This window comes from Schistocerca nitens, chromosome 1, assembly GCF_023898315.1.
Source record: "Schistocerca nitens isolate TAMUIC-IGC-003100 chromosome 1, iqSchNite1.1, whole genome shotgun sequence".
Taxonomy (NCBI): domain Eukaryota; kingdom Metazoa; phylum Arthropoda; class Insecta; order Orthoptera; family Acrididae; genus Schistocerca; species Schistocerca nitens.
Window position 1 is genome coordinate 410,731,613 of NC_064614.1, and position 21,686 is coordinate 410,753,298.

Here is a 21,686-nt window from a genome sequence, read left to right on the forward strand (position 1 = left end):
CAGGCACATTTAGTGAGAACTGTCAGCTGAATGTGTGGACCTGAAGACCATTGGTACTGATTTCCATCTTCACTTGCTTCATTGATATTTGCTAGTACTTCAGTACTCCATCAGTACACACTTTAAAATGTGGTATATATAGGTCATATTTCATTTGAAGCCCTATAATGTACATATCAATGTAATCAGGAAATACTATAGAATTTAATAAAGTCTTAAAAAATTTCGATTTTTCCACCATTTATAAGTACCTCATATCCTTAAACACAAAAAGACTAATTTACCCTGAGAGCACACACACACACGATGTACACACAATCAATATGTGACTGCCCCCCAGCAGGTCAGTTAACCAACTCTTCATCAGGATGTGCGCAACAAAAGCTAATAAAATAGGAATGAAGACACCTAGCCCTGATATATAGGTCCTGTATAGAAACAATGTGTATTGTCAAAAGAAGCACAGGGTGCACATTTCGTTGAGAATTCAAGTCCAATAAAGAGCATTCATATTAAACTTCCTGGCAGGTTAAAACTGTGTGCTGGACCGAGGCCCAAACTCGGGACCTTTGCCTTTCGCGGGCAAGTGCTCTACCAACTGAGCTACCCAAGCACGACTCAGGCCCCGTCCTCACAGCTTTACTTCTGCCAGTACCTCGCCTCGTACCTTCCAAACTTTACAGAAGCGAACCTAGCAGAACTAGCACTCCTGAAAATAAGGATATTGCGAAGACATGGCTTAACCACAGCCTGGGGGGTGTTTCGAGAATGAGTGCTAGTTCTGCTAGGTTCACAGGAGAGCTTCTGTAAAGTTTGGAAGGTAGGAGACGAGGTATTGGCAGAAGTAAAGCTGTGAGGACGGAGCGTGAGTCGTGCTTTGGTAGCTCAGTTGGTAGAGCACTTGACCGTGAAAGACAAAGGTCCCGAGTTCAGGTCTCGATCCAGCACACAGTTTTAATCTGCCAGGAAGTTTCATATCAGCGCACACTCCGCTGCAGAGTGAAAATCTCATTCTGGAAGCGTTCATATTGTTTCTCTGAAAGTGATTAAATTTTTTTCTGTTTTTCAATGAGTTCCTTCACAGATGTTTTGATTACAGTTTATTTCCATAATCTCTCTCTTAATGATGTTCAACAACATCTAGATGGGCTACTTCTTGAATTACCTTTTACCACAAAAACATTCTTGCTCTGAAAGTTGAGACTCAGTCTGGTAGCTCATGGAAACACCCATGAATCTCAGACTGCCTTACAGTCACTCCCATCAGTGGCCATGCCAAGTGTTAGCTTGGAGTGTGCTGCGCGATTGTTGAAGGCTGCTATTTGAATGTAATTTTTTGTTTCTAAGAAATTCCTTTCTGTCATATGATGAGAAAGCATTAAAATATCAGTGCAGTTCCTTTCACATTTAAAATTGCCACCACTCTCAGGAACTTAATAATAGTTAAAATTTGATCCTGGCTATATAGGATTTATATTTAATTTTATTATGCCCAACCAGTGTGGACCGTGCTTGTAGTAAAAACTTTCAACCTGCCCTGATAGTCATGTGTGTTAAAGTGCTTTCCTCCAGAGCAAGGAGTCATGGCAGCTCCAATTTGTATTTGCCCATTGGATTAACAACAAGGACCGGTGTGCCAGCCAGCCTTAATGTAGTTTTTAGGCAGTTTCCCACATTCCACCAGGCGAATACTGGGCTGGTGCACACGTTCCACCTGCAAACATATATATGCTTCACAAACATTTAGAAAACTTTCTCACACTTGCAAATAGATTTTACTCTAGGCAGAGACAGATAGGTTACACTGAGTCCGTCCTCGGGGATAAATAGGAGACTGATGACCTTAGATGTTTAGTCTCCTTAACCCATAATCATCAGCTGCAAAGAATGTTCATCTAACATAATGATACAGCTTTTAGTGTCATGAAGTTCCGGAGATTCATGTGACTGTTCCACATACGCTACCTGACAAAAAAAGTGAAGCAGCCAGAAGACATGGTCGGCTGTCAATATAACTTCGCGCGCGCGCGCGCGCACACACACACACACACACACACACACACACACACACACACCATTGGCGAGTATTTAAAGAATTAGAGTTGGAATTCTCTGTAACATGTAGAACAGCTCTCAGGGTAAATTAGTCTTTTCGTGTTTAAGGATATAAGGTACTTATAAATGGTGGAAAAATCGAAATTTTTTATGACTTTATTAAATTCTATAGTATAGACATTGATATGTACATTATAGGGCTTCAAATGAAATATGACCTATATATACCACATTTTAAAGTTACAGTCATGTATGCCGCCACGCCCCCTTTATTTGTGTTACAGAAACCAGTATTATTTCGAAAAGAACTGTGAACTTTCTGTTTCCAGTGATTATACATATGATACATTGTATATGTTAATAACTGTGAAGATTTCTATTGTCTGTAAATGATAACCTTTGCTAGTATTTACTTTTGTTTCGCTGAAGTAGTTTGTTCACTTGTTACTGAATGTTTGTTGCCCAAGTGCTACATATATTTGTGGAAGTACATATCCTTTAGTGCGCAGTAAATACAAACTATGCCACATTTCAAGAAATTCAATAAAAGGAAATTCCATGGAAACCATTTCACAAACAAAGCAAGCCACACTGTTGAAAGTAACCTATGCATCAGTTCTTCAGGGAAGAAACTCCCACATGGCACACCTCCTGGTGATTCAAATTTTTGTGTTAACAGTGACGCTGTTTGTAGTAGACTTGTTGTTGATGTCAAATTAGTTTACTGTGTAGATTCTGCATTAAATCTACCTCGAAAATGACTTTGAACATTGTGCATAATTCATATGATGTGAATTTGAAGTTAGTGTATGCAGTGTGTGTAGTAGGAAAAGGAGAAAAGGCTGCTAAATCGTTTTGTGGTTTGATGGACCTTCCTCCTCCTCCCAGTAGGCTCAGCAAGTACATAAAACTACTTTTAGGTGCCTTGACGGTTGTGTCTAAAGCATCTATTAATCATGCAGTAGAAGAAACTGTAAATATCAGTGGAACCAGGGACATTGCTGTTTCACTTGATGGGACATGGCAACGTCAAGGTGGGACATGGCAACATCGAGGACATATCTCCTTGAATGGTGTTGTAAGTGGCACTTCTCTGGAGAATGGAAAAGTTGTTGATGTTGAGTGCTTATCTAAGTACTGCTACACCTGCCATGGTAACACTGAAGGACATATTGAAAATCAGCATTCTAAGAATTATGATGCTTACAGTGACAGTATGGAGTGTGATGGAGCTCTTAATAATATTTCAGAGGTCGGTGCCCGTTTATAACGTTAGATATACGAAGTACCTAGGCGACGGGGACTCTAAAGCTTTCAATAAAATTAATGAGTTCTATGTTTATGGTGATACCTTGGTAACAAAACTGGAGAGTTGTGGACATGGGCAGAAGAGAATGGGTCCTAGATTTAGGAAGCTACGAAGAGAAATGAAAGGAAAGTTGAGAGTTATTATGGACTGGCCATTAGACGAACTGCACCTCTGAACGATGTTACAGCAATGAGAACAGCTGTATGGGCTACCTACTTTCATAAGTTGTCCACAGATGACCACCCTGTTCACAGATTTTGCCCTAAAGGAGCAGATTCTTGGAGAATTACCAGAAAGCAAAAGAAAGTGGTCAAATATACCTTAAGCATTCTCTTCCTGAGCCTGTTATGAACGAAATAAAACCAATTTTTAGAGACCTGAGTGACCCTGTTTTGCTTAGTAAATGTCTTCGTGGGGGCACTCAGAATGCAAATGAAAGTTTCAACCATTTCATATGGGAAAGATTACCCAAGAACGCTTTTGTAGGACTAAATACATTAAACGTTGGTGTACTAGACGCAGTGATATGTTTCAATGATGGAGTGATAGGAAGGTTGGAAGTCCTGAGAAATTTAGGCATAGAATGTGGCTCTAATATGGAATAACAGTTGCTTGGGTGTGACAGACAACAGGTGCATGAAGCTGAAAGATTCACTCTTCGAGTTACCAAAGAAGCAAGAAGTGCTAAAAGGAATGACAAGAGGAAGCTTGAAAATGAAGAAATGCTGCAGGATGAAGGCTATGCCTCAGGAATGTTCTGAGGCACAGTTTAATTGGCTCATATCTTCATTCGCAATTTCTTGCAAGTTGTATTTTTCAGAATTCAGGTACAAATATTTCCTGAAGTTTGATGTAATTTTTTTCAGTAACTTGAAATAGTCCTTACTTATGTAGTAGATCTAAGCTTTATTGCAGTAAAATGTAAGATGTGATATTTTTTATCCTTGTAATTTACATAATAGGTGGAATTGAATTGGGCTAGTACCTCAGCCATCATGTCATGCATATGTGATAAACGTTTGGTCTCCTTCAAATGTACAACATTGGATTAAATAGTACCTCAGTTTGAGGAAGCATTTTGGAAGAAAAATGCAACTTCTTTGTAATTTTTTTATTAGCCCTAAGCAGGTTCAAAAATATTCAAAATACTTCTTATTTGTTTAGAAAGTGTGTTGCATTACCTGATGTCAACAAAAAATTTGTAAAACATATACATTATAAACAGTGCCTGAAAGATTTTTACATGCTATTGAGCCGGAAAAATAACCTGTATCTTTAATGTTGTTATCAGGCTTGTAGGATGTATAAGGGGCGTGAACAGCATCAGGCGTTGAGTGACCACTGTGAAGAACATGGAGATGCTGCATACTCATATGAGGCAGCTTTATGAGCACATGACAGAGCATGAAAATGACCTCACAGTGAGTCTGCATTTGGCAAGCTGGTTGAATCCTGCAGTATCCAGCTTTCTGGGCCATTTGGATGTGACAGTTGCCTGACATTGAACTGCATGGGAATATTAGGGCAGGTATACTAGTCACCAAAGTTTCAGACAATTATGTCTTGACACCATAGAGGAGGATAGCTGTATTGTACACCAAGCACAGTGTAACACCGCACCTGCTACCCGAGAACGAGTAATGGGATTCCCTGCAGGATTCTGGGTCATTGTATGTCATTGGTTGGATACTAGCAGCAGCCAAATTGGGGAATTACCATCCCATTTGTAGCCTGTCAATAACACCACAACACATACATGTGCATTTGGAGTGATGCCATGACTGAGAGGGCTGGACTGCTGATGAATGGTGTAACATTGTGTTCATTGATGAATCCCCAGATGACCATTGTCAGGGGCGGCGACCTTAGTCTAGGTCCCATTCGTACAGTATTTTTGAAAGGCACAGCAGTGTTACGTCAGGCCTTATGACATGGGAACCCATCGGGTTTGACTTCAGCTCACAGTTGGTTGGTAGTGTATTAGGGAACTCTGATTGCACAGCAGTGTGTCGCGGATATTCTTTATCCTCGTGTGGTAGTATTGTGGTGTCATTTTTCAGCTCGTCCACAAATAATGTGTCGCTGTGAACTGCCTGCGTGATGCTGAGTGGCCCCTGTGGACAGTAAGATGTCCACTTTTGCACTGATAGAACATGTGTGGGACCTGATTGGATGTAAACTCCTTCACCAGTGCCAATATACAGGATGTTGAGGACCAGTTATGACAGTTGTGAGCCGGCTTGCCTCAGGGGAGGATACGACTGCCCAAATGATACCTTTACCAACCAAATCACGGCATGCATGCAGGTCAGAAGAGGGTGCAGCATCATAGCTGATAAGGGTGTTCATACCCCAAGTTCTTTGTAATTCACCTCGGTGCTGTAATTGCTGAAATAACATCACATACTCTCTCAACCCGCAAAGTTTCACATTGTTTTAATACTCCCCTTCTGCATGCTGGATTTTTGTATCAGGCTGTTATTTATTTGCAGCTGATAGTTATTTCAATGAGATTTTGAGAGTAACAATATTTATTCATCGTTTGATCATTTTATGCAACGTAAATTTGTAGCCTGTCAATAACACCACAACACATACATGTGCAGTTGGAGTGATACCATGTCTGAGAGGGCTGGACTGCTGATGAATGAATGGTATAACATTGTGTTCATTGATGAATCCCCAGATGATCATTGTCAGTCAATCTATGTGGAGAATCAGTAGTAAAATATTCCTTCTGTGAAAGAGAGAGCAAAATGTATCACATGTGGCGGGCCTAGGTTAATGTGAATCATGTACCTATTCCTCAGCACTGTAAAATCTTACGTATACCTAATTTTTTTTATTGTTTATTTGTGCAGGCAATGAATTGAAGAGTATTATTGCTTTATATGGCATATTTTTCTGCTAAATTGCCTCCTTGTGTACTTCTCTATGAAAATCTTTTCTATCCTGTTCTGCTTAGCTAGAACACGCTTCATGATCACTCACACTGGAGATAACACAGAGACTGGTCCAGAGCATAGCAAAGTCATTTTAAGCACACACCAACGATCCAGATAGCAGTCTGGATCAATAATGGAACACAGGCAAGGTTAAAACACTAGTAATGAAGAGCACATACTTAATGCTTCATTGAACTAGTGAGATTGACTGGCAAGTGGCGAGTACTAAAGCCCTTCCCTGTTTAATCAGCACGTAGTGCCTGAGATGGTCCAGATTGTGTCCACTTCATCAAGGAACGGGAGAGAAAGGCAGATGCTGGAAGCCTCTCCAAAGACTCCCACGGAAGGTCATCGATGCAATTGGGCAACTCCTAGTTCCCATTCCCCAGCACCCTGCAACCTTCTCAACCTATCTAGTTCCTCCTTTGCGTATCGTAACTGAACCTGAAAGGCACAGATCTTATGCTTCTGCTCCTCTATCAACTTATTTCTACTACAGGTTCTGCATTCCCAGGAGAAGATCTCACTAAAATGACCACTGGCTTCCCCACTGCATTCCCCCCCCCCCCCCCCCCCCCAATGAAAATACTTTGAACAAATCCCACAAACCTACGACAGATCCCACACTTCTCACTCATGGTTAAATTTTACAATTACTGAAAGAAACTGAACATCTACGTTACCTAAGTTCAGTTACACCAGTAGAACTATTTACAGAACAATAGCGGTCTCGAAGTTCTCTCCCTACTGAGAAAGCAACTACTTGTATTAATACTACTAAACCACTACTAATACCAATACCAACAAAACTTCAAAAATTTTATTAGCTAAAACCAAAAATTCAAGTGGCCACTGGAACACTCAACGAAGTTAAAACAGTGAATGAAAGATTTACTTGGCCACTGGAACACTCAACGAAGTTAAAACAGTGAATGAAAGATTTACTGAAATTTTCACTCAGAGAAAACTCTAAAAAACACAGCGAGTGAACTTTTCCAAAAGTTTATTAAATTGTTATTTCGCCACAAACAGATTATTTTAACCACTTTAATGCCTTATGCAGGCTGTCAAAATGATTTACATTCTGTCATGCTGTATTTTTCTGATTCACAGCCAAAAGTTATCCAAGACCTGAAAGTAACTGTTCCCTACTTGCTTTTGTCTTTTAATAAAAGAACTTCAAACATTTGGTTTTGTTCAATTTCATGCACATTTGTCGAAAAGCCATCCAAATAGAAGGCCACTGTTTCTGATTTAAAATTTTCACAGGTTCACTTGTAGGATAGGTCTATACCCACAGCAAATTACAGGAAAATTGAAGCTCAAATAGCGGGAATCCGTGGACACTTGAGGTGAAATGACCATGTCATTCCATTAATGTCTGGTTGTAACATGAGTCTCTGCATCCTGTTTGCTGCTGCTCTGAGCATGAGCAAGGTAGTATGCAGCACATTTGACAGCCAGTTTCATGGCATGCCAGCTGAGGCAAACATTCGCTAGATGTCCCGGTCTGCGACACAGAAAACAGGTGATATTACTATAAGGGCAGTGACACCATTGACTCTGTAGGCCACAACATGGAGACAATTTGATGGGAAGAACTTGTCAAGGACCCTCTGAAAACAACGAGGAGGAAACCATTGTGTGAGTCTCTGCTCTCTTTGGAACAAGCTGTCGGCAAACAAAATATTTGTGTTTTTGCGAATGTAACGACAATGAGGGGGTGGATTGCTAACTACTGGAAGTCATCAGTTGATAGTACAACAAATGGTAACTATAGCCCATGCCACATAGAATGACGCTTCTGTGAATGGAGCTGGAGCGGTAGGGAAGTGCGGAGGTGTGAGCTCTGCACATGCATAGCAGCTGAGAGTGTGCAAACAAACTCAAAGTTGCCAAAGTGTCTTGCTGCTGACAACAATTGAGTTCATTTGTCTACGGTACATGGTGTGATACATTCAAATCTGTGAGGGAAATATATATATTTTTAAACCAGTTTACATTCTTCACATTGAGTTCACAGCTACACTGCTTTGGTCTGCTTGACATTGGAAGGCGAGAACTGCTGACACAACTTTGTGAAGATGTCAGGTACAGTTTTTCTCAAAATGACAGTTGTCTAACAACAAGGTCATTGAAACTGCTTGCAATTATTTTCATTTACTGTGTTTTGGACTGTATTGCAAGTAAAAATGTAAGACACAATGAAATTAACTTCAACCATAAACCAAAATCATAGTATTTGCTTGACAACTGCTTCTACTCCATAGAATTTTTAAAAATGTTGGTATGCTGTCTATGTGGGTGTATTTGACGGTATTTACGTGTAATTACTGTGCGTAAAAAAAATTATTACTGGTAGAAAAGACTGTTGTAAAAATGGTCAGTAAGTTGTCATATTTTTCACTGTCAATGACCATTATGAGAGTGAACTAACTCGTTCAACATTACACTGAGAGGCCACATATATAATCCATTATGAACAAGCAAACAATTAACCATCTTTTGTGAATAACTTGAGGGAATGCTGACTGATAACTTTGAAAACCATTGATGTCTCGACAGGTAACCATCCCTGTCATTTTAAGGCATTTTTTAATTTGTGCCTTGAAAATGACATGGTTTACACTTGGAAATATCCGAGTTTTTGACGAATTCATCTGGCCGCATTGTTGCAAGTTATTAAAGAATACAACATACTGGCAAAAGCTTCACTTCTCCTTAGGCAATATATGTTGAACATTATAGTCCGCATACTTCATAGGATACAAATTCCTAATCAATAAAGGCTAGGAAGTTCTCATTACTATGTATGCAGTTGATATGTTGACAAACACATTTTCTAAACTTTTAGTCTTTAAAACTAAGGAATATTATTACTAATTACTTTACTCTACATCGAAATACCATCCTCACCAATATCTTGAGTCTGTGTCCGAACCATCGAACCGTAAATGTAGGCCGATAGGTTCGAGGCTTCCATCTTCACCTCCCTATCAAAGTCTTCTTCCTGGAGCTTTTCAGCATGCCGTACATACTATGTCCACACTGTACGAGGGATGTTGTCTACTACTTCATGCTCAAGCGGTTCAGTATCTGTTATCTTGAATGCTTTGGTGGTGTCTTCCACACCCATCATGGCTTTTGCCCCAATTAAGTCCATGGAATTATATACACACTGATATGTAGGGTAGGTAAACGCAAAACTATATGACCGCATTCACGTGCAATGAAGTCAAGTTTGTGTGTTCTCTTGCGTGAGTTATATAAATTAAAGAGCTGTCGAAGATCGGCATGAGTCTGATTTATACTGCGTGAAATGTTTCTATTTTTAAGCCAGGGCAAAATATCCACTTTCCTGGTGTTTTTACTTGGTGTTTTCTCCCTAACAGCTGAATGATAACTTGCGTAGTACATTACAATGACCAACTTTGAAGCAAGGTTCAGCAAGAATTGTTCAGTGAACAACTTCATGAAACTGACAGCATTCATTTGTGAATGGTAGTCGCTGCTGTTTTTCTTACACCTAAACACAAGTTTACTCTCAGGAACAGAGCCAGAAGAAGAGCCGACATGCAGGACAACTATAACACAACCTTTTCCTCTAGGAACTTTAAAACCTTCAGTACCATCACTCATTTGCCAGTAGGTCTTCTTTGATAGATTCTGAGTCGCCCAAGTTTCATCAAGGGAAAACACTGTTAAACTACCTCGTTCTCTTGCATTGTGCATCTTTATGAAGGATGCAGTTCGTGCTGCACCTATATCACTTCTTTCAACTAAAATCTCTTCTTAACATATTTTAAACCAATTTGTTGTAAAGTCTGATGAAGCACTACCTTTGAAACAGTTTTTCTCGTGTTTAATTGTGATGTCTGATATCCACCATTTACATGGAGGTCTCAAAAACATCATTGTCAAAACCATCCATTTGTGTTATAGGTTTCTTGCGGTTTTTACGCTTTCCGGGTGACATGAAACCAACTTTTCCTAAGGTTCCTACAGCTCTGACATTTTTGTTAACAATTCTTCTAACATTTCTCTTGCTGGCACCACATATTTCTGCACTCTGTTCTTGTGTCTTCAGATGTCAACAGTAGGACTGCTGCTTTCAAATTCACATTTGAAAAAGTTATAAATGTAATAAATAATGCCCCTTGCCTGCTTGTAAAGCAATTAACATATGTTACCATCACCAGACTTTTTTTTAAAAGCACAGTAAAACATTTACAGGTACACATTCACGATTATATTACTAAAAAAGAGAGAGAGAAGTACAGCAACATTGCAGCATGCAGGAGAGAGATTCTAACTGGCTAGCTGTAGCTTATGGCTAGTCGCTTGGAAAGAGAATTAATATTATTGGCCGCCAACAGTTAATGGAGGGGGATGCACAGAACGGTTGAAATCCCTTCCTACTTGACTACCAAGAATTTCAACACCAGAAGAATTGCAAACCATAGCTTCTGTTGAGGCAGTTACTTTGTTAGCTTTGGCAAGTTTTTGCACATCACTCAGGGTTGGATCAGACCGCTCTCAGGCCTTTGCAATATCAGGAGAAAGACACATAATAACATCAGAGATTAATGATTTGGCATATGGTGCGCCACACTGTTAACATGAAAAATCACATTTGTGTTCTAACCCTTGCAAGTCAGCAGCCCATGCTGTGTATATCTGCTTTCACTGCTTAGCACACAGGTTAAATTTGAGCATAGTTGCAACTATGTGGGTTTGGTGAACATTAATCAGCAAACCACAAACATCAGAAAAGCTCAAACTGCTGTGGTCAGAGAGTGAGTGTAGTTTTTGCTGCATCACTTTGTACAATTTATTACCACAAGACAGTAAAAGTGTGCTCTGGTGGCCTTAGTCAGTTACGGAACTTGCCTTGCAGTTAAAAACAGAATATGGCAAGGTCAAAAATCTACTGATCAGTGGCACATACTTAATGCTTCATTGAACTATTGAAACTAACTGGAAAGTGTTGGGCCTCTGTGTTCACAGACAGTTTCACCTCAGTGGACGGCTCCATGTGACATGATTGCTGCAGCAGCCTTATGCAGGAACAAGCTGCAGCAGGAGTATGTAGCCTGGGTTGCTTTGACCTGCTCTATGTATTGATACTTGGACTGGGCATGAAATCCTAGTCACTGTCGGATATCAAAAATTCATTCCTACTTGTAGTTTCACAATTGTGCACATTTCTATCTAATGCTGAAAATTCCTTATGTTATTTAAAGTAACATACGCTTTCATCCACCACTCCCCCAACCCCTCTCCATCCGCCCCCCCCCCCCTCCCCCCCACTCCTCCCATGAATCATGGACATTGCCATTTGTGTGGTGGATTGCATGCCTCAGTGATACAGATAGCAGTACTGTAGGTGCAACCACGTCAGGAGGTGTATCTGTTGAGAGAGCAGACAAACATGTTTCCTGAAGAGGGACAGCAGCCTGCAAAAGTCTGGATGATTGACCGATCTGGCCTAATAACATCAACCGAAATGGCCTTGCTGTGCTGGTACTGCAAACTACTGAAAGCAAGGGGAAACTGCAGCTGTAATTTTATCTGAGGGCATGCAGCTCTCCTGTGTGGTTAAGTGATGATGGAAATCTCTTGGGTAAAATATTCCAGAGGTAAAATAGTTTATTGTTCAGATATCTGGGCGGGGACTATTCAGGAGGATGTCATCATCAGGAGAAACAAAACTGGCATTGCACTGTTCGGAGTGTGAAATGTTAGATGCCTGAATCGCACAGATGGTCTACAAAATTTAAAAAGGGAATGGACACGTTGAAGCTAGATATAGTGGGAATTAGTGAAGTCTGGTGGCAGGAGGAACAGGACCTCGGGTCAGGTGAACACAGGGTTATAAAAACAAAATGAAATAGGGGTAATGCAGGAGTATGTTTATTAATGAATATGAAAATATAAATTCAGCTAAACTACAAACAGCAGCAGAGTGAACATACTGGATTATCATATGCAAGATCAATACTAACCCACTACAGTAGTACAAGTTTATACACTATGTGATCAAAAGTATCTGGACACCCCCAAAAACATATGTTTTTCATATTAGGTGCATTGTGCCAGCCCACCTTATGTAAGGTGTTTAAATAACAATAAAGAGGGGAAAAAAGTGCATTGTGCTGCCAACTACTGCCATGTACTCCATATCAGCAACCTGCGTAGTCATTAGACATCGCGAGAGAGCAGAATGGGGCACTCTGCGGATCTCATGGACTTCGAACATGGTCAGGTGATTGGGTGTCACTTGTGTCATATGTCTGAACGTGAGATTTCCACACTCTAGGTCTAATGTTTTTGATATGGTAGTGAAGTGGAAACGTGAAGGGACACGTACAGCACAAAAGCATACAGGCTGACCTTCTCAGTTAACTGATACAGACCGTCGACAGTTGAAGAGGTTTGTAATGTGCAATAGGCAGACATCTATCCAGACCACCGCACATGAATTCCAAACTGTATAAGGATCCACTGCAAGTACTATGACAGTTAGGCAGGAGGTGAGAAAACTGGGATTTCATGGTCAAGCAGCTGCTCATAAGCCACATACCACACTGGTAAATGCCAAATGACACCTCACTTGGTGTAGGGAGGGTAAACATTGGATGATTGAACAGTGGAAAAACATTGTGTGGAGTGACGAATCAACAGTACACAATGCGGTAATCTGATGACAGGGTTTGGGTATGGCAAATGCCTGTTGAACGTGATCTACCAGCATGTGTAGTGCCAACAGTAAAATTCGGAGGTGGTGGTGTTATGATGTGGTCGTGTTTTTCATGGAGGAGGTTTGCACCCCTTGTTGTTTTGTGAGGCACTGTTAGAACACAGACCTACATTGATGTTTTAAGCATCTTCTTTCTTCCCACTGTTGAAGAGCGATTCGGGGATGGCGATTGCATCTTTCAACACGATCGAGCACCTGTTCATAATCATGGCCTGTGGCAAAGTGGTTACATGACGATAACATCCCTACATCCCTGTAATGGACTGGTTTGCACAGAGTCCTGACCCGAATCCTATAGAAGAACTTTGGGATGTTTTGAAACGCTTACTTAATGCCAGGCCTCACCAACCGACATCGATACTTCTCCTCAGTGCAGCACTCCGTGAAGAATGGGCTGCCATTCCCCAAGAAACCTTCCAGCACCTTATTGAATGTCTGCCCCCAAGAGTGGAATCTGTCATCAAGGCTAAGGGTGGGCCAACACCATATTGAATCCCAGAATTATCAGTTAGGTTTCCGGATACTTTTGATCACATAGTACGTCAACTAACTCTGCGGGTGATGAAGAGATTGAATAAATGTATGATGAGATAAATGAAATTGTTAAGATAGTTAAGGAAGAGGAAAATTTAATTGTGATGGAGGACTGAAATTTAGTAGAAGGAAAAGGAACAGAAGGAAAAATAGTAGGTGAATAAGGACTGGGGAAAAGAAATGAAAGAGGAAGCCACCTGGTAGAATATTGCACAGAGTGTAATTTAATCATTGCAAACACTTGGTTTAAGAATCATGGAAGAAGGTTGTATACATGGAAGAGACCTGGAGACAGTGGAGGGTTTCAGATTGATTGTATAATGGTAAGAGAGAGATTTTGGAACCAGATTTTACATTGTAGCCATATCCAGGAACAGATATGGTCACTGACCACAACTAACCATAGATTAAAACTGAAGAAACTGCAAAAAAGTTGGCAATTATAGAGATGGGACCTGGACAAGTTGAAAGAATGAGAGATCTCTTGGAGTTTCAGTGGGAGCATTAGGCAATAATTGAGTATAACAGGAGAAAGGAATACAGTAGAAGATGGATGGGTAGCCTTGGGAGATGAAATAGTGAAGGCAGGAGAGGATCAAATGAGTCAAAAGACAAGGGCTAGTAGAAATCCTTGGACAACACAGGAGATATTGAATTTAATTTTGAAAGGAGAAAGTATAAAAATGCAGTAAGTCATGGTTACAAAATACTGATACAAATGTGGTATAGAAGACTGGAAAAACTGATAGAAGCCAACCTTGGGGAAGATCAGTTTGGATTATGGAGAAATGTAGGAACACGCGAGACAGTACTATGTTTATAGCACTTGTAGACTTACGGAAAGCTTTTGACAGTGTTGGCTGGAATACCCTTTTTGAAATTCTGGAGGTGGTAAGGGTAAATTACAGGGACCATGAGAGAGACGCACTGGTTGAGAAGGAAGTGATACATGGTTGTAGCCTATCCCTGATGTCATTCAGTTTATACATTGAACTGGTAATAAAGGAAACCTGGAGTATATTTGGAAATAGAATTAAAGTCCAGAAATATGATGTAAAACTTCGGGGTTTGCAGAGACATTGTAATTCTGATAGCGACAACAAAGGACTTGGAAGGACAAGAGAATGGAATATAAGATGAACATCAACAAAAGTAAAACAAGGGTAATGCAGTGTAGTCAAATTAAATCAGGTGATGCTGAGGGAATCTGAAACCGTTCGAATACTAAAAATGGCAGTATTAAGTCTTTGAACAAGATCCTGAATGTGAGCTTTCCATGACAGCTTACTATCTATCTGAACACTTAGAAATTTGAACTGTTCAGTTTCACTAATCATATGCCCGTTCTGTGAAATTAAAACGTCTGGTTTTGTTGAATTGTGTGTTAGAAACTGTAAAAACTGAGTCGTACTGTGATTTAACGTTACTTTATTTTCTACAAGCCATGAACTGGGGTCATGTACTGCACTATTTGAAACCGAGCCAGTGTTGCACACAACATACTTTACTACCAAGCTAGTGTCATCAGCAAACAGAAATATTTTAGAGTTAGCCATAATACTGGAGGGCATATCATTTATATAAATAAGGAACAGGGGTGGACCCCAACACCGATCACTGGGGCACCCCCCACTTGACAGTACCCCACTCAGATCCCACATCACAGCCGTTATCAACTTGTGAATAATGACCTTTTGCTGCCTGTTGCTAAAGTAAGAGGTGAACCAGTTGTGAGCTACTCCCCATATTCCATAATGGTCCACCTTCTGGAGCAATATTTTGTGATCAACACAATCAAATGCCTTAGTTAAATCAAAAAATACGTCAAGCGTTTGAAACTTTTTGTTTAGCCCATCCAGTACCTCACAGAGAAAAGAGAATATAGCATTTTCAGTTGTTAAATGACTTCTAAAGCCGAACTGTACATTTGATAGCAAATCGTATGATATAAAATGATCTAGTATCCTTACATACACAGCCTTTTCAATTACTTTTGCAAACACTGATGGCATAGAAATAGGTCTAAAATTATCGACATTATCCCTTTTTATAAAGTAGCTTTACTACTGAGTACTTTAATCGCTCAGGAAACTGACCATTCCTGAAGGAACAATTACAAATATGGCTAAATACAGGGCTAACATGTGCAGCACAGTACTTTTAATATTCTGCTAGACACTCCATCATAACCATGAGAGTCCTTAGTCTTCAGTTATTTAATTATTGACTCAATCTCCCTCTTGTCTGTATCACAGAGGAGTATTTCAGACATCAATCTCAGAAAGGCATTTGCCAAGAAAGTTATATGATTTCCTGTAGAAACTAAATTTTTATTTAATTCACCAGCAATGCTCAGAAAATGATTGTTAAATACTGTACATATATCTGATTTATCAGTAACAGAAATATTTTTAATGCGAACTGACTTTATATCGTCGACCTTGTGCTGCTGACAAGACATTTTCTTCACAACTGACCATATCGTTTTGATTTTATCCTTTGAATTAGCTATTCTGTTTGCATACCATATACTCTTTGCCTTCCTAATAATATTTTTTAAGCACCTTACAATACTGTTTCTAATGGGCTACTGTAGCTTGATTGTGACTGCTTCTAACATTTTGACATAATTCCAGCTTTGTTCTACATGATATCCTTATCCCACTAGTCACCCACCCGGGCTGCCCATTACTGCTAGTACCCTGTTTAGAATGTTCTAATGGAAAGCAACTCTCAAAGAGCATGAGAAATGTGTTAAGGAAAGTATTGTATTTATCATCTATGTTATCGGTACTATAAACATCCTGCCACTCTTGTTCCTCGACAAGTTTTATAAAACTCTCTATTACTGTCGGATTAACTTTCCTACATAGTTTGTAATTAAATATGACATTGGTCTGAGTACAAAAGCCTTTTAGTGTTAAAATTTGTGCATCATGGTCTGAAAGGCCATTCACCCTTTTACTAACAGAATGCCCATCTAGTAATGAAGAATGAATAAAAATATTGTCCATGACTATGCTAGTGTTCCCCTGCACCCTAGTTGGAAAACACACAGTTTGCATCAGATCATATGAATTTAGGAGATCTACCAACATCCTTTTTCTTGCACAATCATATACAAAATTAATATTGAAGTCACCACATATAAATAGTTTCTGGTACTTCCTACAAAGTGAATCAAGAACCCTCACTAGCTTGAGCAGAAATGCTCTGAAGTCGGAGGATCTATAAACAACAACAATTAGAAGTTTAGTTTCACTAAATTCAACTGCCCCTGGACAACATTCAAATATCTGTTCAGTGCAGTGTCGTGATACGTCTATGGAATCAAATGGAATACTGTTTTTTACATACAGAGCCACTCCCCCACCCTGCAGGGAACTCCTTGAGAAACAGCCAGCTAATCTGTACCCTGGTAAAGGAAGCCTCTGAATTGTCAAATTATTTAAGTGGTGCTCTGATATACCAATAATTTCAGAGTCAACATCTACGAGCAGTTCACTAACTTTATCTCTAATACCTCTTATATTTTGATGAAATATGCTAATTCCTTCTGTACTTGGAAACAGTACATCCTCTGAAGGTGAGCCCTTAGTTAGAGGGACTTCCTTTAAGCAGATATACCTATCAGCTGACTTCAATCTAAAAAAGGTGCAGCTCTAACACCAACTACTACAGGAATTTTTCCATGAGTGACACCACCACCACCACCACCACCACTACCCAATACACTGTCACCTATAAGCTTAGCCAGCCTCCTCTTCCCATACCTATTGAGATGCAGGCCATGCGTAGTGAAACCCGATCTACTGATAGACCCAACTGGCACCACTGAGATGTGACCCATGCCCTCTGCCATCAGTGCCCTCCTCAGCCCCACATTAACGCGCCTAACAGCCGCATTAAGGTGATGCCGATCGTGACGCTGAAACAGTTGCACGAAATGCACATTAGTGCCACCAGTTTGAGTATCTATCTTAACCAAGTCACCACCGACATCATATTCCCCGTCCCTATCGAGACTGTTCCCTGCTCCGCCCACTATCACTACCTGATCCTCCTTCGTAAAATTCTTACATAACTCCCCTAAGCTTTCAGTCACCTGAGCCAACCCTGCACTAGGCTTCACAATAGTGGTGACCTGGTACTCACTCCCCAACACTTCCTGCAACTGCTGGCCCACACCTCTATTGTGGGAACTACCTAGCAGCAGAACCTTTTTTCTGCTAGGCTCTGAAACTAACCTAGGCCTCCTAATTGCTGAGGACTGCTGCAAGTACCCTACATCTGCAGCTACACGAGGCTCCTCTCCACTCAACTCGGACAGTTGGTCATATCTATTGCATGTATGCAAAGTAAAACTGTCTGAATACCTCCTCTTCTTAGCTGCCTTCTTGCCGACTGCCAGTTCCCATTCCCCACCCCCCTTCACCCCCCTCAACCTATCTAGTTCCTCCTCGAGGATCTCACTAAAAATGACCACTGGCTTCCCCACTGCATTCCCCCCAATGTAAATACTTTGAACAAATCCCACACCGTAATCCACTACTTACGAACCTACGACAGAGCCCACACTTCTCACTCATGGTAAAATTTTACAGTTACTGAAAAAAACTGTACGTCTATGTTACGAACTATTTAAGAATTAACGATAATGGTCTCGAAATTCTCTGCCTACTAAGAAAGCAACTACTTGTATTAATACTACTAAACCACAGCTAATACCAGTACCAACAAAAGTTCACAGAATTATTAGCTAAAACCAAAAAATTCAAATGGCCAATGTAACACTAAGCGAAGTTAAAACACTGAATGAAAATTTTACTGAAATATTTCGCTAATGCACGAAATTTACTAAACAACTTCAACGCATAGAAAACACTAAAAAACACAGCGAGCGAACAATTATAAAAGTTTATTAAATTGCCACAAACTATGGGATCATCAACAGTTCTTCCCTCCCTTTTTATGATCGATTGTGACCTACTCTGTTTCTGCCCTCACTATTATTAACGAGTCTTCCAGATTTACGTCATTTTGTTACTGCTTTATTTGATAGTTGTATCATTTGCCATCTTCGTTTGTTGCTGTTAACTTCATATATACCTTCTTGCAGCTTATTACATATGGCTTCAAAGCTGTATTTTTAAGCTGTTTGCGACTTTCTCATGATTCTCTTATGACCCATGGACTTGCCTTTACCAAAACCTTAATTTTCTTCACAAAGAACGCAACATTGATGCAATATTTATAAATACAGAAAAAAGTCAAACACTTCGTGAACATAATCTTGAGACACGTGTTACCAAGTTAGTTTTTGTAGCATGAAATTGTAAATATTTGTATTGTTTTTGTTAATGACTCTTCTTGTTACACAGTTATCACTTATTCTGCAATTATCATTCAGCACAAATATAATAGCCTTGTGATCTGAAAAACCAGTGTTGGTCATCTCAGCATTGTAGTCATAACTCCTGTTTGTTAACACATTCGGGTCACTGCTTGTAGAAATCATGGGCACTTTGTAATTTCCCAGCGTTAAAAGAATCTCCAAGCGTGGCTTACCTAATTGTTAGTTCACAATGCATTTTTTCTGGGCAGTGATGGCTTGAAGCCAGTTTTTTGCTCTTTTAGTACTTTGGAGAGCTGCTAAATGTATGTTCATGCTTCCACAAAGTGCTATGTGACTTGAAAAACATAACACAGGCATAATTCATTGTTGCAGTGTGCTTCCATAGTTGTTTTGATCGTAAAAGTTCGTCATGAAATGGGGGGCAGTTAGACTGATAAAGAAATTCTGATGCTGGTTTGAAGAATCTAGTTCTGAAATTGATAATAATGGTTTTGAAATAGATGATAGTATTTCTGCAACAGATGGTAATCGCTCTCCTCCTCCACATTATAAGTAGGAGCCATATGAAGAAGTGGAAAAAGTTTACGATGTGTGGGGTACTGCAGCAGTTACTGTGCTCCTGACTGGAATTTGTTAATAAATATCCACTCTTTTGTTTCATTTCCCTGACCATATCTGATGGTCTCTTGTACAGTTGGTGACAGGTTGTAAATGGTGTTTGTCAGTTGATCCCATTTAGTACTTTTAAGCTGTAAAGTTTACTCTAAAGTCACCAAAGATTTCCAGATTTCCTAAAAACAAAGAAAAATGGCTTGTTGGTGATCTGTATGTACTTTCAGTGTTAGTTCCCTTTTCTGCTCGTTCACAAACATAATACTCTAAGCTTTTTTTAAGTGCATTTCACTTGTAAATTTTCTGTTTTTTGTTTATAGCCCTTGCTAGCAAATAAACATACTCATCACATTTTCAGCTTTGCCTACAAAAGCAGCTTTATCATTGCAAAATCTGTAATTATAGCAGTACATACTCAATGGTGCAAAGCGCCAAGATTTACGTAGAATTATCTTTTAGGGTCACTTCAATTGCACCCATTTCATTTCTTAAAGTTAACACATTTTTGTACAGCAGTTTGAATAATATATATGTCTGTTGTCCTCTGTTCATCCTAGTAATTTCTTGGTGTTGACACTAGAACCTCCCAGATATTATGGCAGTGTTGGTCTTCTTTTATATGTTGGTTGCTTGGTTGTTGCTACTTCAATTGGTTATTGTCTTGAAGCCAATGTTGTTTATGCTCCTGCTATTCTGTTTTACGTACGCGAAAAATTCTGGATATCCTACCTGTAACAAAAGGGGTGACCCGAAACCCATGCACTGTACTCCTCCTGACCTGTTGAGATGCAGGTCATGCTTCGTGAAACTCCATTTTCCAATAGCCCAACAGATACAGGATTGTGTGCAAAAGTCAGTTATCACTAGTGTCGTTTCCAGTCCTAGCGAAACCACTCGACAAAGTAGACATTGGTGTCACATGTTAAGAAAGTTATCATGTCCCTGTCCAAACTGTTGTCCACCACACATACTGTTGCTGCTTAATTTTCCTTGAAAATTGCTTACTTAGAGCCCCAAGATTGTCAGTCGCATGACTAATTCTTATGTGACATCTGAAAATACTGGTGACTTGGATTTCTGTAACTAGGATTTTCTGTTAACTATAGGCATACCCCTCACTATAGGCATAGGTAGTACTTAATGCAATGCCTTCTCCTTTGCAACAACTATGTATAACCTGAATTTCTGAATCATGGCTGAAGTGTGTGGCATGTTTTTTACTCCTATTTCTGTGAGAGGCTCCAACAAAGTAAAATAGTCAAAACGTACGTTTTTCTCTGATCTCTTACCAGCTACCAATTCCCAACTCTCTCTCACTGCTAATCTGAAATGGCTCACTTCTGGCTTCTTCCAGCTGTGCTTGAAGGGCACCCGTCTTTAATATCCTATAGCAGGAGGGACCCTCAATAATCCCCCCTCCCCCAATCTGCCTGCTGCACATACCTCCCTCGCACCACAATTGAAATCACTTATTGCACAACCCCCAACAAATCCCTTTCTTACAGTCGAATGACAGCTCTCACATTTTTCACTGGCATTCAATTATTTGTGAACAATTAATACACAGCAGAATATTGAGTACACTACTTTATGTATATAACGTCCTATTATACTAATTTGTAATGTGAGTTCAGAAAATGTATCCATATAAAATGGGAAAAGATATTAATGTCTACATTCCCTTCACAGACATATAACTTGTCTGTGCCCTAACTGTAACATACACAACGTGGAATCTTGCTGTAATAAGGGAATACCACATATACTGTGCTTTCCATTGCTGCATTATTGATTTGTCAAGGTGTACCCTCTAGTTCTACCACCGAGGCATTGGACACTACTTGTGACCCTCAACATGGTTTCAAAACAGAGGACTCTGTCTTTTGTGAGTTACCTGTTGCTAATTGTGAAATTCAGTCTTCCTGGCCTGCAATGCTATTTGTTTGGTCAGATGCTGAGGAATATCTGGATGCTGAGACAGAGAGCAAAATAATCAGAAGCACACATAATATGTATGTACATAATATGTACATCATTTGCTTAATTTTCTTCTACAAGTCCAAATAGTATTCCACACAGCCACTTTCGTCATGAACTGTCACAATAACAGACAGG

The 21,686-nt window shown here is 39.8% G+C and overlaps 1 protein-coding gene across 1 annotated transcript in view; it reads left to right on the plus strand.

Moving 5' to 3' along the window:
• Nucleotides 1-21,686, plus strand: part of LOC126249750 (malectin-A) — a 34,941-nt gene that overhangs the window by 998 nt on the left and 12,257 nt on the right. The window lies entirely within an intron of this gene.